The sequence below is a fragment of the Nannospalax galili genome, unplaced genomic scaffold, assembly GCF_000622305.1.
Source record: "Nannospalax galili isolate Female #2095 unplaced genomic scaffold, S.galili_v1.0 scaffold899, whole genome shotgun sequence".
In the NCBI taxonomy this organism is placed as follows: Eukaryota; Metazoa; Chordata; class Mammalia; order Rodentia; family Spalacidae; genus Nannospalax; species Nannospalax galili.
In genome coordinates, this window is record NW_008343202.1 from 1,207,245 (window position 1) to 1,211,329 (window position 4,085).

Here is a 4,085-nt window from a genome sequence, read left to right on the forward strand (position 1 = left end):
GGATGGGAGGACGAGGGGAGGGGGGGAGAGCGGAGAGGGAGGGAAGAGGCAAAATCAACACCAAGGGTGTTTGCAAAAACATGGAAACCTACTAGTTTATGTTTCTTGAATATATGTATATATTCACTCAAATATCTGTATATATTCACATTGAAGAGTTTAATTGGACTTACTGTACACAGGGCATGATGCTCCTTGAAGCCATAGGTTGACAAATAAAATACAGTTGTTGCCAGGTTGCTGTGAGTCATTCCCTTAATCCCAGGAAACACCAGGAAGGCAGAGGCAGGTGGATCTCTGTGAGTTCAAGGCCAGCCTGGTCCACATAGTGAGTTCCAGGCCAGCTGGGGCTACATGGAGACCTGGGTTGGGTTCCCACCACATACATCAGGCAGCTCATAACCACCTGTGACTCTAGTTTCAGGGGATCCAACAACTCTTCTGGCCTCCATAGGTACCTTTATACACGTGGTGCACATCCAGACAAGCGTGCACACATGCGTGGACACACACACACACACACACACACACACACACACACACCTAGAAATAAGTAAGTCTTTAAAAAGACAAAAGTACTTCTATGAATCAAATGCCAACTTCACTGTGAGTGGTATGCATTACAATATTTTAGGTCAGTTCTTATTTTTATACTTTGTTCCTTTAAAATACTTTTTAAGCATTCTGTTTAGCATCTTAAAGTATTTTTGTGCTTGAAAAGTTTCCATGCATTTTGGGATCATTTAAAATACCCATTTTCACAGCTTCTTTAAATGTTCAGAGTTTCAAATCATTCTAAGAACTTTTTGTAATTGCTACAAACTCAGTACAACATATATTCATCAACAGTAGACAAAAATAAAAAAGGATGTCACCAATCAAATCCTATATAGCCTGATAGCCTTCGAAAAGTTATGCTGTGGGGCTGGAGAGATGGTTCAGTGGGTGAGAGCACTTGCTGAGCTAGCAGAGAACCAGAATTCGCTTCCTAGCACTCATGTTCAGTGAGTCATCACCACGGGTAACTCCAGCTCCAGGAAATCTGATGTCCTCTTCCGGCCTCTGTAGGAAAGGCTAAGCTAGAGGGACCACATGTCCTCTGCCTTCCTGCAGTTCTAGATCTCGATCACATTCTCTCAAGATCCAGGACCGTGTGGTGGGTGTGCAGGGCAGGGCACATCCTCTGGAAACCAGTGTGCTGGGTGTTGAAGAGGGGGCGCAGGAAAGAAGCAGCAGGACTGTCCAGATGCTCAGAGACTGGGCTGTGGAGGTATAGGAGGGGGACAGCCTAACAGACACAGAAGTCAGCAAAGCCTCAGCTGGAATCTCTACAGAGGCCTGGAATGGTAGAGTCAAGTGTGAAGGGGGTGAGACACCTATTATTAAAACTAAGCTTACAATAATTTTCAGAGGACACAGGAACATGAGCTGTGAGAGGACTTGCCACACACGAGGGGGTGCTGGGTGAGGTGACCATGGTGCCCTGGTAGGGAGTCCAGCCAGGAGTGCTGGCTAGACAGTGACCCCTTACTCAGGACCTGTGAGATGATGGTCTGTGTTTGCTGCATAGATGCTGATATTTTTCTGGAAATGTCACCAGGCACCTTTCAAAGAGTCCGTTTGAATTTGGCCACCTAGGAAGGAATCCAGCCTCCTTGCCTTGTGGGATTTCACACATTCTCCTCATACCCGAACCCTTCCTGCCTGCCTTCATCTCCTCCCAGGGCTTGGAGTCAAAGTCCAGGTTTTATGGTTCTCTTATCCGTTCAGCTTATTAAAACTTCTCACTTTGTATAACCAGGACTAGACCATGAACTCTCTATCAGCAGAGGAAGCTGGAGAGAAGGATGATGATTCCTGCAAGGAAACTATGAAGCCAAGAGGCCAGACATACAGCAGAGCTTGGAGCAAGACCCTGGTGAACCTCACCTGTTCTAGCCTGTAGAGAGAGATTGCACAAAACCCCTGACTGCTCATAAACCACCACTCCCGCTGATGGGCCTTATCAGAGCAATGTTGGCCCCTGCTTCCCCAGAACATTCCACCCCCAATAAGTGACTCCTGCTTTGAAAACATGTCCTCTGTCCTGAGCAGGCCCTAGGCCCCAGGCCCCTTACGAACACCAACTGGAATAACCGTCCTTAAACTCTCCTTGGAGTCTTCTGCTGCTTGAACTGGTGTGGGTGCTGCGATTCCCACTGGCCAGCTTTCACACAGCACTGACTGATTATAGAGTCAATTACAGAGGTTTGGGTTCTTCATTTTCCTACCTGCCCCACTTTCCACTCCTTTCCCCAACAGCCCGAGGCCTACAGAGGGCAGCAGAGTCTGAAAGAACACCATCTGTCACCGCAAACAGCACTCTGAGGCCACTGCCACTCATCAGTAGAGAACAGAGCATGACACCCACTGACCAGGCATCACCCATCTCTGTGCCAACAACCTGCTCCAAGGCAAGGCCTCAGTAAGCTCTCCATGGTGATAGCCGCTCAGATGTGTGCTACCCTGTGGTAACTGTGGAGAAGCTGGCAGAGCCTGCTGGAGGCACACCCTCCTGGGGTCAAAGAAGAGTGGGTGCAATGCCGAGGGGCAGGGCTCAGATTTCACTCGGATGCGTATCCCACGGACATTTGGCTTCAGAGTGGTCTTACAGCCCCATGAGGGTGCTCCATCCTGTCCCTTCATGGGATCAGAAACACATTGTGCTCCATATCACAGATACAAACACCTCTCAGGGATAGAGGACAGCTCTCCTGTCAGCCTTCCACCCGGGAACAGTCCTGAGAGGGGACCACTGTTCTCCAGCGCTGGCTAAGGCTGTCCTTGGTCAACTACTCAGGCTCCCCAGAGCTCTCCTCTCAGCCAGCACCTAACATATGCACTGCATGTTTGCCTGTTGCACATTGCCTCATTTTAGCGAGAATCCGGCTCAGTCATTTTAACAGACCCCACAGCTCTCCACTGCTGATGGGCCCCTCATTCCCCACCATGTCCCAGGTGAGGTCACATCACCTGGCCTGTCTGCAGCAAAAGTCCTCTTGGCTTGGGGACCCAGACCTCAGCTCAGCCCTCATGTTTCTGTCTGTTGATCCTCCCTGATGCCCTCTTGCCTGTGCTGGATTGGAACATACTTTGTCTCTCTAGCCCATAAAGGACCACATTATACCTCCATGCCTCTCTTGAATGAAGTCTCCTTACCATCTCCAGCAGTGTTGAATAATCTTATCCCTTTATATCACTCACCACCATACTCAGCTCCCCAGCTATAAAGTGAGGATAGGACCTGACCCCACTTTTAGATCACTGTGAAGACCACAAGCCACTTGCTCACTGTGGACAGCTCACAGCTCTATGGCTAACTGCTTCCTTCCTCCCCAGTTAAAGACCAGACAATACATCAAATAAAACGTTTGCCTCCTGATGTGGCCCTAGAATCTAGTTCCATGAGTCAGATGCAGGCTGCCCATCGGACCAAACGTGGATGATAATTCCAGCTGCAGAAGCCCAGCTGGGCAGAGGAGACAGCCCTCCTCCTCAGACATGTGGTGTTGTACTGTGACCTGGGGGCCTTGAGCTGCAGGGGAGGATGTGGCCAGTGGGAGATCCAAGGATGTCTGAGCCATGAGTCTAGAGAGTCTTATCGGAAAGAGGAGGAGGGCTGAGCTCTGTCCTGGGAGGAATCAGACTCAGGCTCCAGAGCCTGCTGAGGGATATCAGGATACAAGCCACAGATATTCATCCTGGTGGCCACCTGTTCCTAACTGATGTGGGTCCTGAGGTGTGGATAGAAGAGGGGAGGCAGAGGACAGAGGAGACTGACGGGGACCCAGCATAGTCAGATCAGGTGAGGGGAGGCAGAGGACAGAGGGGACTGACAGGGACCCAGCATAGTCAGATCAGGTCAACAGTAACGACAGTTGACCACCTCCCTACTCTGGCCCCACCTGTAGGTTCAGTGGGAGGCCAGCACCAGGCCCCAAAGGAAATGCCCACAGCACAGGGACAAGAACAATGGAAAGGCGGGGCTTCTGGCAGCAGCAGCAGCAGCAGCAGCAGCAGCAGCACAGGAGTAAATGTCCCCACCC